The sequence below is a fragment of the Rutidosis leptorrhynchoides genome, chromosome 11 (assembly GCF_046630445.1).
Source record: "Rutidosis leptorrhynchoides isolate AG116_Rl617_1_P2 chromosome 11, CSIRO_AGI_Rlap_v1, whole genome shotgun sequence".
NCBI lineage: Eukaryota > Viridiplantae > Streptophyta > Magnoliopsida > Asterales > Asteraceae > Rutidosis > Rutidosis leptorrhynchoides.
Window position 1 is genome coordinate 295100473 of NC_092343.1, and position 19104 is coordinate 295119576.

Below are 19104 nucleotides of genomic sequence, written 5' to 3' on the forward strand. Positions count from 1 at the left end.
GTCATTATGTCTAGCATGGAATAGAATAAAAGTGATGCTTAAAAGATGTCCTAATCATTCGTTAAGTCGGGCAGAAATAATCTGTACACTTTACAATGGTTTGACTAAGGAGGATAAGTCTCTATTAGACATAGCCTCGCAAGGCAATTTCATGTCCCGAACAGCAGACGAAGCATGTAATCTCTTAGACACAATAGCTGTACAACATTGGAGCAATGAAGATGATGAGAAGGATGACGTCTTCGCTCATACGGTAAAAATGCTGGAAACCAGGTTACAAGATCTCACCCTCACTCTTCAAAGTTTACCAATTCCTAAAAGTATCGATGCTACTAAAACCAATCTAAGGTACCCTTACCCTAGATGGGCACATAACAGCAAAATAGCTCGGACCATAATATAATCTTCCCATTACACAAACCTACTCTCCACTCTAAGGAAATTTTAGTTGAATTTATGAAAAAGCAATACATGATAAACCTTCAAGTCATAGAATGTCAAAATAAGTTCGACACTTTGATAAAGACATTTGAAGAATTAATATCCAATTTTTAGCTTACGCTCAAACGGTTAACCACTAAAGTTGAATTAGAGTGTAGTGAGTTTGATACCCTAGTAATCACTAGAAGTGAGAAGGAAACAACTGTTAATATACCCATACAAGATTTTTCCGATAAGGAACCTGTGCCAATTGACCCAGTTGTCAATCCACTAGAACCTATCTCTCCTAAGGCCCAAGAAATTATTCCACGCACCCGCATACCTTTCCCAGGTAGGCTTAGGAAGGAAAAACAGGAAGCGCAATTTGCTAAGTATTGGGATTTTATCAAAAATCTGCATTTGAATGTATGACTAGCAGGTGCTTTAGTAGAAATGCCAAACTGCGCTAAAATTTTCAAAGAACTGCTTTCAAACAAAGAGAGATTAAGAGAGATAGTTAGCTCGTCCTTAGGTGAAGAATGTTCATTAGTATTATAACATGGTATTCCCCCTAAGTTAGGAGATACAGGAAGATTTACGGTACCTTGCTACCTGCAAGATATCCAAATTAGCAATGCATTAGCAGACTTAGGAGCCAGTGTAAACCTAATGCCCTATTCATTATTCAAAAAGCTAGGATTAAATGACTTAAGGCCTACTAGAACGACTATCCAACTCGCGGATAGATTAGTTAAAGTTCCTCGAGGAATAGCTGAAGATGTCCTAGTCATAGTGCATAAGTTCGCATTTCCCGTTGACTTCGTCATTATGGATATTGAGGAAGACACGAAGGTCCCACTCATACTTGGTAGACCATTCCTAAATACTTCCGAGGCCATAATCGATGTACATGAGAAATCATTAAAATTAAGAGTTAGGAGTGAAGAAGTCACATTTAATGTCGACCGACTCATGAGCCACCCCCGCGAAGAAGATATCAATCTCACTGATTCTTTTCAAGAATTCGTCAACGAATATCTGGAGGATGCCATGGATATATGTAGTCAAGATAAAATTTCTAAGGATCTGTTCTTTACACCTCCTGAAGGAAATCTCGACACCCATTCAGCCGTAAACCTTAGTCAATATAAATCTCCCCTATCTGAAAGTAACTTTCTCGGCAAGACTATCCAAATAGCACTGCTAGGGTAAGGCATTCCCCTACCTCTATTAAGGAGAAGACAGAATGAAGAAACAGATTTTATTCCAGTATCATAGGAACCCCAGTCAAAAGAGGACTGTGTTGAAATTCCTGAACCAACCTATAAAACTAAGGAAGAAGTTTCTGAAGAAGAAGCATTAAGAAGGACAATTTCCAAGAACAAATAACAGATAGCATCAATGACCGCTATTGAAGAAGAATCAGAATTCCAGGAGAGATATGACTCATTAGACCAAAAGGAAATAGCTACAATGAAGCCATCTATCGAGGAACCTCCGGAATTGGAGTTAAAGAAGTTACCCGACAATCTGGAGTATGTATTCTTAGAAGGAGAATCGCAACTCCCTGTGATCATTTTGAAAGACCTCACGCCATAAGAGAAGGCAAAATTGATTCAAGTTCTGAAATCACATAAGAAGGCAATTGCCGGGAAGATCTCCGACATAAAAGGAATCAGCCCCAACTATTGCACCCACAAGATCTTCATGGAAGATGATTTCAAACCATCAGTTCATAGGCAAAGAAGGGTCAACTCTATGATTCAAGAAGTCGTCAAGAAAGAAGTAATCAAACTTCTGGACACCGGTCTGATCTATCCCATTTCAGATTCACCATGGGTCAGTCCTGTTCAAGTGGTACCCAAGAAGGGAGGGACAACTGTAATTCAAAATGAGAATAATAAACTTATTCCAACACGGGAAGTCACCAGTTAGAGGTTTTTCATAGATTATCGTAAACTTAACGATACAACCCGAAAGGATCATTTTCCATTACCTTTCATTGATCAAACGTGTATGCCTGTAGTAAAGCTGCACGAGCGTCGGGGGTATGGGACGTTGCTTTCTATTCAGAATCTTCAAGCCTAACGCATTACCCAGTGACATATCTTATGACAGGGGCGGTAGGACCAGTGTAGTGAATACATGGTCACTACCTATTTATGAGCCAGTATTCCATAATCTCGGCAATGTAACTAACGAAATCATAGTATGCACTTGCTTTAACCTGATCTAAATTACAAATAATATCACATTTACTTTATTTTATCTTATAAACTAGAAAGCCCAAAAATTAGGTTATATACAACTACACCTTCACTTTAGAATTATCTTAAGTTATAAATATAGGTTCGATTCTACTGATCTCTTTAAAATACGACCCTAGGTCATACGTCCCTTACTCACCATAATAAGGAGTAGTACGATTTAGGCACCGCTATATATAGATTTAAAATTATTGCATCCTCTCCCGGTAGCTGATTCTGACGTCTTGCGATTTAATGACACCGCATAAATAAAACCGTCCATTTTGGTCATATCAGGCTACACTAATTAAGGCATTTTCATCCCCAACAGACGAGCCAGATGAAAAGTTTACACATTTTCAAGAAAGTGCACGAAATGATGTCGAGCGCACATTCGGTGTTCTTCAAGGTAAATTCAATATGTTAAGTGTGCCTAGACGAGCTTGAAAAGCCAAAAAAAATGTACCGCGTATTATATGCTTGTGTTCTATTGCACAATATGATCCAAGAGGATAACAGTTTTGCTATAATTCACTCGATGAAGAGTATCTAAGAGAGCCAGAAAACCAATCGGCTTATGTTAGGAATCAAAATAGTGATCGTGCAACACGAGTTAGGGAAATACGTGATAAAGATGTGCACAATGCACTTTGTCAAGACTTAACCGAGCATATATGGAATCTTTCACCAAAGTTTCGACGCACTAACTAGTTTTTTTTTAATAATTGTAATCTTTTATTTTTAGGACTTTTTAATTATTATAACCTTTTATTTTTAGAACTTTTTAATTATTGTAATCTTTTATGTAAGACCCGATTATCTATTGTACAGCAGTGTAAATAAGGTACATAGAGTGTGGGTATCATTGTGCAGTTAAACAGAAGTCAGAAGCTGCCCAGATCCTTGTGCACGCTGTACAGGGTTAAGTGTGTACGCCGCGCACTAGCCCTGTGCACAGATTCCAGCTTTTTAAATTAAATTTAAATGAAGGGTATTGTTGTCTTTTCACATGAGGACGAGTTTGGGGCTGTAATGGCCAGTTGTTTGGTGGTTGAAACACATTCAACCTTATCACCTACCACATCATCTCTCCAAATTCAATTCCTAGAGTGAGAAACCCTTTAAGAGAGAGAAAGCTCGAATCGAGAAGGAAGAAGTTGATTTCGGGTCAAATCGCGTGTACTAAAGTTGTTCGTCTACCCACTAGCTATGTTGTGATTGTGGTGGTAAGCTCTAACCTTGATTTCCTTATTTTAATTTGTTTAAGGGTTAGGGTTTGGGTTGGTGATGAACATAAAACCCATATTTGGTATTTTGGGTGTTCTTGGGTAAGATTGGGTCATGAAGACTCAATAGTAACTAACCTAGGGTTTCAAAGTATTAATTGGTGTTTATGAGCCTTAATTGGTTAGTAATTACTAGCACACTTAGATATTATGGGAAAGTGTGTTAATTGGGTTAGTGGATGATCCGAAATGAGTGTATTAACTTTAAAATGATTAAATGGGTAATTGTTGACCTAGTTGGGCAAGATGAGTATGAGATGTCCTAAGTTTGTGTTAGTCGGTGTTGTTAGACCTTAATCACTAGCTTTCAGTGATTTATGATGGGTCTTGACCCTAAATGGACGGTTTTGGTATAATTGGTCAACTAATGCATTTAAGTCATTAAAAGCACAAGAGTGCATTGTTGGTGTTTAGTCCAACGAATCGTATATTAATTATACACATAATGTACTAGGTACGTTGCATTGAAGGTTGCGAGCTTGATTTCAAATTCACCAAAAGCATTGAGGTGAATGGAATAATTATATATGTATGTATATGATTTATTTGCTTGTGGGGTATGGATATAAAGTTTGATGTTGATGATGCCATACCACTATTTGTTTGTTGGTTGAGGGTTTAAAGTTCGATGTTGACGATACCTCATATGTATGGATTTAAAGTTCGATGTTGACGAAGCCATACCACTATTGTAGTGACATTCGATGAGGGCTTAAAGTTCGATGTTGACGATACCTCACATGTGTGGGTTTTAAGTTCGATGTTGAAGATACCAAATTACTTGGGACGGATGGGGTTTAAGTTCATTGTTGACGATACCATTCGTAGGGCTAGCCTTGGAATTTGAATACTAATGGATGTTGTGAACATCAATGATTGTGTTTAGTGTTGTAGCATATTGTATTGTTGTGTTATATGCTATTGTTATACTAGCTTATGTTATCAAGGGTTTAGCGTTATACATTAGGAGGGTATGCTAATTATATTGCTAGTATGTATGCGGATTTGGTATAAGTGATTGCAAGTAAGTAAGTTATATATGTATATGTATAATTATTGCATTCACTAAGTGTTTTGCTGACCCTCTCGTTGTTTACCTTTTTATAGGCTGCGGCGTGAACAAGGGTAAGGACGTTCATTTGGATTAGTGATCCCACTTTGCTTTGATAGGGGACGCTTTTTGGATGCGTTAGCTTTTGAAGTTTGACCGAGATTTAGGTAGTTTAACCCCCAAACATCATGCTCTAGTGTTGTTTGGAATTTAAACTAGTGTGGTCGAAACTTACATTTTGTATGAAACTCGTATTTCGGGTCGATGTGAGCCCCGTTTCGCAAAACTTATTTTATTATTAAATCATGTGAGTTTTTCATATTATAATGTGTTGTAAAAAGCGTTTCGTCTAAAAGTGGCGGGAAGTGGGAGATCATTAATCGAAAATTGGAAAATTTGAACAGCGGGCTACCAGGCCATCTGCGCGGCGCGCACCCCAGGGAGCTGCGCGCCGCGCACTTCCCTGTAATAATTTTTTTTTTTTGCTCTTTACGGTTTGATAAGGGGTTGGGTTGTTACAAGTGGTATCAGAGCATGGTCTAAGGAATTTAGGCGACTTGATATAGGTGCCTAGACTTAGACTTTATTGTGTATGTGCTTTATGCGGGACTTGTAGGAGACGGGTTGAACCGGGGATTTGTTAGTGCCTAGGTTTAGATGAACTAACTATGCGCTAATTATTTTGTGTTGTATTTGCAATCATCAAGCGAGATATACGTTGTACTAGCAAGTTAATGCGACGTGCTCGTGTAACAATGATTAGCTACCATTGATACGGGTTCAAATCGTGTCAAACAAGAGATGTACGACGATTGTTGAGCAAGATGAGGCGGTGTGGTATATATGTCGTTTCCTTTTTCATTTCATTGTTTAATCTATATGCATTCTTTAGAATGAAGACGAACGATGGAACCGGAACGGACGCGCCTACTCATGAGAGGAAGGATGAGTTAACGGCGAGGGTTGAGGCCGTGATTGAACAATATATCTCAGTTTTCACCGACAAAGTTAGGGAAGTAACCAAGGAGTTGGTTGAAGGACGAATAAATAAAATGGTCCGAGACCAAGTGACTAAAGTCGTAAGGGAAGAGTTTGATAAGAGGTTTCCCAAACCGCAAGTTGGTGGCAGTGAAGGAGTATTAGTGAATTTTGAATCACATTCCCCGACAACATTCGATCACTTTTCGGGTAAGGGGAAGTTTGAGTCACAAGGTGCTCCTAGTAAGAGGGCGAGAGGTACGCCTGAGGGTGTTGAAAAAGTGAAGAATAGGAGTAAGGGAGGTTATGGACATACGTGCTATAATTGCGCACAAAAGGGTCATTTGTCACGTGATTGCACAAATGCACCTCCTAAAAGCGACATATGTTTCGAGTGTCAAAAAGATGGACACCGAAGGTCGGAGTGTCCTGAGTTGTTTTATGATCAAGGTAAAGTTGTAATGGATAGCACCGGTAGCATGAGGAAGGGAGTGTCGGACTCCAGTAGGTCTAAATGTTACAATTGTGGACAAGAGGGACATAAGTCTCGTGAATGTCCGTCGGACAAGACTGCATGTTTTTATTGTCGAAGTGAAGGGCATCGAAAGTCAGAGTGTCCCGATTAGGTTGCTAAACAGACTAGAAATTTGGGAGGTTTCGTGCCCAATTGTCTACAACGAGGTCATATGGCGCAGGATTGTAAGGGTGAACCTTTAAGCACGATAAGGTGCTTTAATTGTCAGAAAGAGGGACACCGAAGGTCGGAGTGTTCCGAATCATTTGCCGATCGGGTTAAGAGGTTGGAACGCAACTATTTGATGGGTAGTGAAGCACAGAAGTCTAACGATGCTACTTCAGGTACTTCTGTTTTCGATACAAGTATGCCTTATTATTAATTGTTGTGTGCTGATGGATTCGGTTATGAATTTAGAGACTTAAATTTCGTTTCGAAATCTAGTTAGTCTCGAGTGAGCGTATATTTCATTAGTACCCATATAGGTGCGGGGTTAGTAATTTCGATTACAGTGCATTAGGGTAGCGCTTGGGTCGTTGACTCGTGAGAACTGACCTGGGTTGAATGCATTGTGTGAATACGTGGTATAGTTAGGGGTAGCATTCCTAATGGAATTACCCTACATTGAAGATGGGAGGGACGGACGAAGGGCGTAAGACTTAACCTTTCTAAGCATTCCTTGGCATTGGGTAAAAGGTTGGTTTTACCAACCTATATAAATGGGCTTTAGTGTTTGGTTGATAACGCGTGCTGGTTTTGGCTACGGAAGTTGAAGAACTTTAAGGTTCGTAGGTTGGTTATGATTGAAGTCATTTAGTCATGAGACTGGTAGCATCGGACGAATGGAACAATGTGATGTGACGTACGAATCGTGAGATAATAGACTGGTAAATTTCATCCCCTTAACGAGATGCGGACACGGATTTGATGGTCTAACAAGACAAGGATGGTGTTTGATGGCGAAGAGGTGAGTAACGCAATTGTTACGATAACATTGTTCACTTTTTCCAGAGGAGAAGCATAGGTGTATTGTCGGTCGTACAATTTCGGGAATAACGTGTTGAGTAAACCCACTGGTTGGAAAAATCTACCCTACGGGTAGCGGCGTGCTCGATATACGAGGTACGAGTTATGTTGGCGTTAGGTTGTTGCTTAATTGACGCCAACGGGTGACAATGAACGTTGGTTTTTGGTAAAATGTATTCGCGAGAAATTCGTAGGCTATGATAGATTAGGGAGTTGGTCATGTAGGTTGGTGTATTGTGTCTCGACTCTGTTGTATGAGCCTGTTGTTGTTTAGACTTTTTACGTTGTGGCGTAGGGTCGTTAAACTCATTCGAGTGAGACCCGTAGGATGTGTAGATTGTGTCATGTACTGTTGCTCATGTATGAGTTTAACAACTAAACGTATGGTGATGAAACCGTGTAAGGAGTAGCCAGAATGCAAATGTATATTGATGATATTGACATGTTAGATTTATATCTACACGTTAAATTATTGATTCGGTGAGTAAAGTGTCGGGTGACATCCCGGCATAAGGATTCGGCTTTTCAAAGGCTACATGGTACAATGTGGTGAGTGATTCCGTAAGATCTCACTCTTCGTTAGCCACAATTGCGATTCGATGCGGTGCGTGTAACGAGTGTTCATAGACTTGATGTGAGAAGGAAACCATGATGATGGTTAGGACGAAGTTGGAAGAGTATAAGCCTTGGTGTTTCCAAGCATCTCCTTAGTGATGAGTTGAAAGGTTAATAGGCTAGCTATGCGACCTAGAAGAAATTGTGGCTAGCGGGTGTCGCTAGAATTTGTGGGCATTGAGCCGTAAGGTTTTTGGAAATTGGGTGACTTCGTGTAGTCAGAAGACGCATGACACCGAGAGTAGACCCCGTAAGGGTCGAGCTCTTGATGACTCAGTGTTAGTAATTGGAGTTGGATAACACAACGTCAGGTGCCTCCTTATACCTGCTAGTGTAACTTTTGACTCCGATGGTGCGATTACCTTGTATGTGGGGACCGGTGAGAAATCCGAAGATACAATTGCGCTTTATTGCGGTGTTTAGTGAGCGTTAGCGCTTAACTGATTTGAAATATCGAGGTTCGAATACCTTAAAACGAGTCCTTGGAAAAAAAATTATTGAGTATGACCAACGTCGGAGGAGGTAATGTGCGTCGTGGAATGTCGAAATTCCGCGGGACGTTATCATATCGACGATGAAAGTATGGGGTTAAAACCCAAAATGGGGGGGAGTTAAGTACCGGAGAATGCGGAAAAATCTCTATCTAGTAGACGTGATAAGCGAACGGGTGTCGCTTATTTAGGAAAGGAAGACTTTGATGGTCTTCAGAAAAGTCCCAAGTTTGACTTTGGAATGAATTGGGAAGGTAGTTAGCGACGTGAGTCAAATGGCGAGTTTTCTCGATGGTAGTTACGGGAGATTTTCGAAAAATGTCGGGATGATTCCTGAGTAGTCCACGATTGAAAGACATAACGACGATGATTGTCGGTGAATTGTTCTACTTTTAGGACGGTTGTGAAGTGTATTGTATGAGTTAGATACTCGGTGTAGGAGCAAGCAGTTACGGTTGCTTTGTCTCGAGGGGTGATTACCCTTGTTGGTTGTAATATGATGCGTTAGTGTATGAAGTGAGAACCCGGATGGGTGATTACTACTTGTGTAATTCCGCATTGGAGAAGGAAATGTTCAAGGTAGAAGTGCTTAACTTCTAGTAATTGGTGCGGATCACGAGGACGTGATCCAATCTAAGTGGGGGAGAGTTGTAAGACCCGATTATCTATTGTACATCAGTGTAAATATGGTACATAGAGTGTGGGTATCATTGTGCAGTTAAACAGAAGTCAGAAGCTATCCAGACCCTTGTGCGCGCCGTGCAGGGTTAAGTGTGCGCGCCGCGCACTAGCCCTGTGCACAGATTCCAACTTTTGAAATTAAAGTTAAATGAAGGGCATTGTTGTCTTTTCACATGAGGATGAGTTTAGGGCTGTAATGGCCAGTTGTTTGGTGGTTGAAACACATTCAACCTTATCACCTACCACATCATCTCTCCAAATTCGATTCCTAGAGTGAGAAACCCTTTAAGAGAGAGAAAGCTCGAATCGAGAAGGAAGAAGTTGATTTCGGGTCAAATCGCGTGTATTAAAGTTGTTCGTCTACCCACTAGCTACGTTGTGATTGTGGTGGTAAGCTCTAACCTTTATTTCCTTATTTTAATTTGTTTAAGTGTTAGGGTTTGGGTTGGTGATGAACATAAAACCCATATTTGGTGATTTTGGGTGTTCTTAGGTAAGATTGGGTCATGAAGACTCAATAACTAACCTAGGGTTTCAAAGTATTAATTGGTGTTTATGAGCCTTAATTGGTTAGTAAATTATTAGCACACTTAGATATTATGTGAAAGTGTGTTAATTGGGTTAGTGGATGACCCGAAATGGGTGTGTTAACTTTAAAATGATTAAATGGGTAATTGTTGACCTAGTTGGGCAAGATGAGTATGAGATGTCCTAAATTTGTGTTAGTCGGTGTTGTTAGACCTTAATCACTAGCTTCCAGTGATTTATGATGGGTCTTGACCCGAAATGGACGGTTTTGGTATAATTGGTCAACTAATGCATTTAAGTCATTAAAAGCACAAGAGTGCATTGTTGGTGTTTAGTCCAACGAATCGTATATTAATTATATTCATAATGTACTAGGTACGTTGCATTGAAGGTTGTGAGCTTGATTTCTAATTCACCAAAAGTATTGAGGTAAGTGGAATAATTATATATGTATGTATATGATTTATTTGCTTGTGGGGTATGGATTTAAAGTTCGATGTTGACGATGCCATACCACTATTTGTTTGTTGGTCGAGGGTTTAAAGTTCGATGTTGACGATACCTCATATGTATGGATTTAAAGTTCGATGTTGACGAAGTCATACCACTATTGTAGTGACATTCGATGAGGGCTTAAAGTTCGATGTTGACGATACCTCATATGTGTGGGTTTTAAGTTCGATGTTGACGATACCACATTACTTGGGACGGATGGGGTTTAAGTTCGTTGTTGACGATACCATTCGTAGGGCTAGCCTTGGAATTTGAATACTAATGGATGTTGTTAACATCAATGATTGTGTTTAGTGTTGTAGCATATTGTATTGTTGTGTTATATGCTATTGTTATACTAGCTTATGTTATCAAAGGTTTAGCGTTATACATTAGGAGGGTATGCTAATTATATTGCTAGTATGTATGCGGATTTGGTATAAGTGATTGCAAGTAAGTAAGTTATATATGTATATGTATAATTATTGCATTCACTAAGCATTTTGCTTGCCCTCTCGTTGTTTACCTTTTTATAGGCTCCGGCGTGGACAAGGGTAAGGATGATCGTTTGAATTAGTGATCCCGCTTTGTTTTGATAGGGTACGCTTTTTGGATGCGTTAGCTTTTGAAGTTTGACCGAGATTTGGGTAGTTTAACCCCCAAACATCATGCTCTAGTGTCGTTTGGAATTTAAACTAGTGTGGTCGAAACTTACATTTTGTATGAAACTCGTATTTCGGGTCGATGTGGGCCCCGTTTCGTAAAACTTATTTTATTATTGAATCATGTGAGTTTTTCATATTATAATGTGTTGTAAAAAGCGTTTCGTCTAAAAGTGGCGGGAAGTGGGAGATCATTAATCGAAAATTGGAAAATCCAGACAGCGGGCTGCCAGGCCATCTGCGCGCCGCGCACTACCCTGTAATAAAAAAAAAAATTTGCTGTTTACGGTTCGATAAGGGGTTGGGTTGTTACATTTTATTTCTAGGACTTTATAAAAATAAGGTAATTTAGGACTTTTTATAATGTAATCATATTATTAATATTAATTGTAGTGTGTTTTATAAAAATTTATTTGTTTTGATACTTACAAAATAATAATATAACTAATTAAACAAAATAAATTAATATCAAGAAAAATGAAAGAAAAATTAAAAAGAAATTAAAAATACCCCACCCCTACCCAGCAACACGGCAATCAGCACGTCACTCAATATTCAGCATTTTACCAGCACGCCCATCAAGCACTTCACCACTACTCAGCAACACGCCAAAATGCCCATCATTGTTAAAAATGATCTGAGAGTAGTTAACAACATCATTATCAAACTAGGCAACTAGCTAGTATGACGTTTGATCCATAAACCGCGTATGACGTTTTCCAATCCAGGTAATCTCAAAATAAAAAATAATCAACTTTGGTGACTAGATTAATATTGACATTTAAACTGAATAAACACGAATATCAGATATTCTTATTCTTATATTTTTATATAATCCAAACTTATGTACATATACACACTGGTATATATACACTTATTCCTGATACAAACGCATAGTAATAAAAAAAAAAAAAATAAAAATCATAATAATGGCGGATGAGACGAAATTAGAGTTATCCACCGGCGAAAATTTTCCTCTCCGACGAATATCGTCAACCACCACCTGTGCTATCTGCTTGGGCGATTACACTACGAACGACAGCATCACTAAATTACCATGCCGCCATTATTTCCATTATTCGTGCATTCAACAATGGATTTATCACAACAAAAAGTGTCGATTTGCCGTTGTGCACTTCCGGTGAAGATGATAGATGGGAATCGAGAGTTGGTAATTTCGAAAGATGACAATTATCGACGACCACATTGTTTGTGTATTGATCAGCTAATGGAGTTGATTGAAGCACTCTTTCATGGCTAATTAGTTTTGAAGAAAAAAAATCAGGCATGAACAAACCAAAGAAGATTTGGTTCCTATTGTTAAATTAGATAGAGGTACGTCATGTAATATACTAACGCTAGATTTATGAGCCCGTGCATTGCCCGGCAACTCTAAAAAATAACATTCGAAGACGTTAGTATTGAGATTGAGTAGTTGTAGTATACAATTATAGTTAAGAAAGCCATTAGTATTGATAACATTTGTAGTGATAGTAAATGTATTGAAACGATTACTATTATATACGCTAATAATCAATACAATTACAATGTAGCTTTTGATAGTTCATAGTCAAATATATCATCTCCGAGTTGTGAATCCGCTAAGTTTACCAGATCATGCAAAGCAAATACAATCCAAATTCGGTCACCGTCTGCATTTACAAATAACATGTCTCGAAAAGATGCAGAAAATAATATATTTAATAATAATTTTTTGATAGACTTTTGTCATCATTTATTTACAACTTAGATTTCGTTTTCTAACACATGTACCATTGAACAAAACAATAATATGATTTTAATCTAATAATTCTACAACCACTAACATATACAAACAATTACAAATAGTATTACAGTCTAAACTCGACTATCAAGATTATTTATATGTGGCATGTTTAGCCGTTATAACTGACCCGCCCCACCCATATTGTTGACCAACTTAAAACACTGCCAATACTTGACACCATAGTATCATCTAATTTTCAGTCTTTACTCTAAAGAAATTCAACATAATAGTAACGCTAGAGATACTTAAGTGAATTTGACACAAGTAAAACCTATCGAGAGGGCATGGCATTGAATGTGCATTTGGAAAGTGACTATTATTAACTTTATTGATCAGTCAATTTACAATTAACAAAGTAATATACGTAATGTCAACTCACAGTGGGTTGATCATTGCATCCCATTTTCGTCCTTCTAACAAACCCATCTTAGTTATTTGATCAGAATAACAGCAAAAGCCAGAATGCCCCATATGTCGTGCAACAACACAGCTGTAAATAAATTAAACAAAAAGAACCATGATTAGTAGAGTCGTTAGTTGTTTAATATATTAAAAACAAAGTCAACTTAAAAAATAAATAAATAACAATAAATAATCAATTATAAGAACGCAAACAATTTTTTTATTTTTTGAATAGCTATTAGTTTTATTAATCATCATGATGTCCAAATTGAGACCCAATATTTTACACGTGAGGCAGGCAACATAACAGTCAAATACACCAAATATAAAGCTCCACTTTTGTCCAAAACTTCAACTATAGCCTCAAGAGATCAGCAACTCCATCTTCACCTGTACCAAAAATAAGAACATCTTCAACAAATTATAACTGTTCTACATTGAGTAGCATAAAAGGTATAATTGACAACTTAAACCCATCTACACATGAATATGTCAATATGAGTTCTATCTAAAATGGAACTGTTAGTCTATATTGTTGCTAAAGTATGAATGAGTATATATGCACAAACTTTAAAGTCCAAACTCTAATCATCTAAAGCTATAATACAGCGGGTGAATTTGTTGATGTTGTTAAAGACAAAACCTGTATCATATGGGCAAACAATTAATAAAAGGGTTGAATATAAACATTAATGGATAGTTAATTAATGTGAAATATTTGACTTTATTGGTTATACAAATTTGTTAATACCTGATCGTATAGACTCAGAACATTTAGATTTCCCATTGGAAGAAGTAAAGTATGGTTGGTTTCTCTTTGTGTTGATAATATAGTTGTTTTGCCCCTGCAAGATATGAGTTCACGAATCCTTGGAAATAAAAGACAAGTTACATAAGTGCATAACAGTGGGATGACAATGTAAATCCAAAAATTATAAAAACAGTTATATAAAAACAATGAACAATTATAAGTTAGTGAATGATATAAATAAACAACTTACTATTAGAATAACTGTAGTTGCTGGACAATGTTGTCAAGTCAACAGTAGTATCAAATCAACGGTATGTGCCTTTTTGTTGCACTGCTTACGCGCAATATAAGACCACGGTTCATCCAGAAGAACAGCAATAAGCGATGATTGTTGCTACTACGACAAAATTGATCTTAGGTGCAAAATCAGTGTAAGCAATCTAAGCATCATCCTCGAAGCCTGTCTTACCCAATTCTTAATACACCTGCAAGTCCACACTCTTACACTTCTTATAGTATCTGAAATTAAAAAAAAAATAACATACTTTATCACATAAAACTTTAACACTTTAAAAAGGGCAAGTCTAGAAAAACATGACTTAGTGCCTCAAAGTTCCGGGGGTGAATAACTCAACAATTGTGACTTTATACCAACGTGAATCAGTCGCCACTATTTAAAACCTATGCAACAGCTGCTGCTTCTGGTATGGATTACCCCATGATGGAATCCAAGATCAAATTTGGAATCTCCAGACATGTGAAGAATCTGAAATCAAGTGACAAGAAATGCACTTAGTTATTCGGTCCCTAACCTTTATCTGTAGTAAAGTATCTACTCCTTATGAAGCATATACTTCATCTGCAGAGTATATGCTTCCTTTAGAAAAACAGCATAAACAACTCCCTCAACAGTTCCATTCACCTCCATAAGAGAATTATTCAATTATTAACAATACATATTTTCAAGTTCATTAGTGTGCAAGTATGATCACTGGTATCTCAAACTACAAAAGATTAGAACGGCAAACATCCGAAACTTGATAATGCAGTTAGTACCTTTTAGACATGGTGGTCATGTTGACCCATTTACTAATCGATGGGTTGATCATGTACGGCGAAACTTGTGGATAAAATATCCTTGTATAAAACATGACCCAAACTCTTAAATCCTATGAAAGTTTGTACATGTGAATATGATCTAATAATATAAGAGTAAAAAAGCAGCAAAATATTAGGCCAAATGATCAGTCTTGCTTAAACTAACTGATCTTTTAACTCCGTGACCTTGTGACCTTGGTGACTGATAGTCTTTATTTACTATATAAGAAAGAGATGAGTTGTAGATAGAACCGCCACTCGAGAACGGTTAAAATGATCCAAACAAATTGAATTTAAAACCACAATTAATATTGAAACTGATCGTATATCATATACATATTTTGTTTGTCCAAACACTATTAAAATGGAATATGTATTACGATTCCGAGTATTTCATCAGCATCTCCTAATTCAATCAAGAGTCGTATCGGTTTTACCTCCACATCCTAATGTACATAATTTTCATATAACCAATTTTTATTTAATGATACTCCATTGTTCATGTCGCTGAAACAGAGTAATATCTAGTAACTTGAGGGAATTTTCAAATACCATCGGAAAATTAGTAGTGAATAGAACTAAGATAATATAAGATACCTCTTTAGAACAGATTCAGTAAAAAGTCTTACGATTCATCGATGTTTGGTACCTGCTTACATAATTATCCTCAATTTGACCACCAATTAATCACATTATCACTATTACTCTTGCAAGCATTGATTTTTTAAATGAAAGACCACAATCTAAATGAAGCTCGTCATGAATAGCTAATAACAGGTACTACAGTTTATAATAAAATCTACAGGAACATGATGGATACATAAAGTAGTTAATCAAACAAAATGACTACTACAATTCTAATTGATCTACCTACAAACAATTAATTTTTGATATAAAGACAGAGAGTGTATGTATAGATTTTGAAAAGAGATAGGTATTTACTTTAAATCGCAATCTATACCTTTGATGATTTGTATCCATTAACATGAATATGTCACAAAACACGAAATATCAATCTATTATCAAACATAAACAGATTAAGCAAATGTAATATAAAGAGAACGAATATTAATTGCGAAACCCTAAATTGAGCGTACAAATTAAATCAACAATTCAATTGAATATGAATAAATACCTTGTATGACGGTTACTTTGATGTGATTTGAAACCTAATACGGTTCCCGTTAAGATGGTACGACCTTGAAGATGTTATACGGTTGTCGATTGACGCCAGAGATTGAGGATGAACAAAATCGTAAGTCGAATCGATATGAGTTTTTGAGCATCGATAAGGATGACCAAACTTTCTAATGGCGCTTGGTTTTTTGTATTATCAATCGAATTTGATTGATTGCGATTCATATAAACTTCTGTTTGACAGATCGAATAAATTGATGTATTAGGGTTTGTAGCAATGGTCTGGTGATGCGGCGTAGGAGATGAATCTGGTGAAAAATAATTTGCGTGAATTTTCCTACAAAAATTGAGATGCCGACGTGGAAATTGTGATGATTAATTAGTGCTAATTGTAATTAATTAACTAAATTACACCTCAGCAAAAGTTTTAAGATATAATTAGAGAGTGACACATAGGATTCATCTTCATGATTTATAGTATGTAATAAATACTCCGTAATTGAATTTTTCAAACAAAATATTCTCTGGCATATCTATTGTTCATTATTTATTTTTAATTTGTTCCAAACTAATTATTATCATTGTACTAAAAATACTCTCGGTCTCAAATTTTTTAACAAAATACTTTCTCGGTCTCATTTTCTTTTTAAAAAAAGTGAGGATAAGTTCGAGAAAAGCACCTTTAACCATGGAAGGATTCGTATTCCACTAGCTATTTATTAGAATCCCTTAAAATGCTTGATATTTTCTTTTCCGCTTAATGAGTTTATGGAAAAAATCGGAGTTTTCATCGCCTGCTAAATTCTACTTGAGTTTAGCTTTTTGAGAGTTATCCATGTCTTGCAACTTTGAAATATCCAAGCGCTCTTGCATTAGAAGTATGCGGTTATTCATATCTACTTCACTAGCGATCCCTGCATCAATTTTTCCTTCGATAACAGAGATAAAGGACTGAATATCAGTCAGTCTAGAGCGCTCATGGTGTCTGTTTTGATGAACACAATCTTTAATGACAACCTTCAATGTTTTGAGCTAACCATGAATTGGAATATTAGCGTTAGAAGGGTAATTATGCCTCACGAAATCTTCGAACCCCTCACGAAAAAGCCACGAACGGAAAAATTTGAAGGGGTAGGACCATAGTCTATTTTATTAAAATGAAATAAAATAGGACTGCGATCCGACCATTTCTTATCGAGGGCCGTTGCATGTGCATCAGTTGTCGATTCCAAAACATCTTCCCGATATCATAAATCTATCGAGCTTGCTTAATATTTTGCCAGACTTTTTCATGTATGTGAAAGCTCTACCTCCCAAAGGTAAATCAATAAGGTGCGAATTATCAACAAAAGAGTTGAAAACCTCACCTTCATTACCATTAAAAATAGAATCCAATCTTTCCTCTTCACTTCCAACGATATTGAAGTCACCAAAAAGAACAAATTTTCCTGAATGCGAATTCATGAAGTCAAGAATATTCGACCAGAAAATCGATTTTGCACCCGAATCCTGAGGCCCATAAACATTAATCATAAAGAAGGGACCGTCTATAGAAACTTATTTTAACTGCATATAAGGTCGAACTTTAAACCATTCTCTAGTCGTGATTCTTTTGATTGTATACCGGTCCAATAAGGTCGTGATTGCCTTCTAAGATGTCTCAAAGTTTTAACTTTACTAGAAACAACGGAACAGATTAAAAACAATCATAAGATAACCTGATAATTAAGACATGTATATGGGATTGAAAATATTGGTTGTCTCAAAATAGTTTGAATAAAATAAAAACTTATCGGATTATCTATTTTTATACGAGGGAACTAATTGGCAGAACACCAATGGTGATGAAAATAAAAAGTTACTCCATATATTTTTATTGACAGAAGTGTCTTCGGACGAGGGTAAAGTGGGCAAATGTTCAGGACACAAGAATTTAGAAGGCCCCAAAAATTTGAATATACATATAGAGTTTTCTCAAAATAATTAATTAAATTAAATAAAAACTTGTCAATTAAAGTTGTAATACTATAATTTTAAATTGTTAAATAAATATCAAGTAAAAAATGGATAATGTTTTTTTAAAGACAAGTTGTTGGTATCGAATACCCTCATTTGTCACGCACGCACGCGCTTTCGCATTACAGGGATCCGAACCTTAAACCATCTCGATGGGCAAGCGGGTCAGACATGGGTCCTGAATACGGGTCGGCAAACCTCCCCGAGGTTCAGAAAATAAATCCCACTGATATTTATAGGAGGAAGGATTCGAACTTGAGACCTCCCAACCTCTATCCCAATATATACACAAGTGTAAAAGGGTGAACCACTGAACCACTAGGGTGAGTTATTTTTATTTTCGACCAAATTAAACGATCATAAGGGATTATATTTATTTTCGACCAAGGTCTACTTGTTGAGACGACCTTTTTCTTTGATTTTATGATAACTAAAATATTACTTTATTCATCATTATTTAATTGTTTATCTCTTAATCCATAGTTTATTTAGTTTATTATAATGGACTATTACCGGTTAGAAAATAGATTTCAGATAAATATACTATATTATCTCATTATTTGCTAATTCGTTAATCTATTTTAAGATGTCTTAAATTAATAGTTACTTCCATAAATAAATAAGAATAATAACTTAAATTTTCTTAATACTCGTAATTTTTTAATATAAGACAAAAATTATATGGAAAAAGTAAAGATTCAAACTTTAAAGTAAAGAAAAAGTATAATGTAATGATAAAATTTTTTATGTCGTATGTCTTTTTTTTTTTTTTTTTTTTTTTTTTTTTTTTTTTTTTTTTTGGGGGGGGATAATTAATATGAGAAAAGGAGTAGAGTAGTTAACAACATAATCAAACTAGCTAGTATGACGTTTGATCCATAAACCGCGTTTGACGTTTTCCAATCCAGATAATCTCAATAAAAA

The 19104-nt window shown here is 36.5% G+C and overlaps 1 long non-coding RNA gene across 4 annotated transcripts; it reads right to left on the reverse strand.

Moving 5' to 3' along the window:
• Positions 1 to 12410: 12410 nt before the first annotated feature.
• On the reverse strand, positions 12411 to 16461 carry LOC139876928 (uncharacterized). Of its 4 annotated transcripts, none has more exons than XR_011768368.1 (4): positions 16163 to 16461; positions 14581 to 14695; positions 13156 to 14448; positions 12411 to 12642 (listed from the first exon to the last, which is right to left on the reverse strand). It is a non-coding gene; the product is annotated as an uncharacterized lncRNA (long non-coding RNA). The 4 variants fall into 4 exon arrangements; XR_011768370.1 differs by having other exon boundaries at positions 13156 to 14023; positions 14180 to 14695; XR_011768369.1 differs by having other exon boundaries at positions 13156 to 14047; positions 14180 to 14695.
• Between the last annotated feature and the right edge of the window lie 2643 nt (positions 16462 to 19104).